Below are 405 nucleotides of genomic sequence, written 5' to 3' on the forward strand. Positions count from 1 at the left end.
CTTGTAGTCATACTCTGTTTTATCAATTGATAGAGTGTGGGTTGGGCCGTAAATAAAATGGCGAATGGTGGTCTCGGAGATGTCAACCAAGAAGTTCCGCACCAATGTAGACTTAAGTGGAGGCTGGGCTACGGACATAGCCTATTTAGATATAGAATTGTGGACGATGGAAAAATATGAGGCATAGAACTATCTAATCATATCTTCCTTGTTACTCCCGAGCCTCCGTGCGGTCCACTCACATATGTTCCTCCGGAAAAGCTCCTCAATAATTGGTGCGGTGTGGAGGCTGCCTGTCAGAATCCTGTGCTCCTCAGTAATGGTCCTAGCCATCCTCCGGTGTTCATTAAGCATAGTACCATTCTCATATAACTGGTACTGACCCGCAACACACCACCTATTCGG

Source organism: Solanum verrucosum, unplaced genomic scaffold (assembly GCF_900185275.1).
Source record: "Solanum verrucosum unplaced genomic scaffold, falcon-dt-bn FXZP01000266.1, whole genome shotgun sequence".
Taxonomy (NCBI): Eukaryota; Viridiplantae; Streptophyta; class Magnoliopsida; order Solanales; family Solanaceae; genus Solanum; species Solanum verrucosum.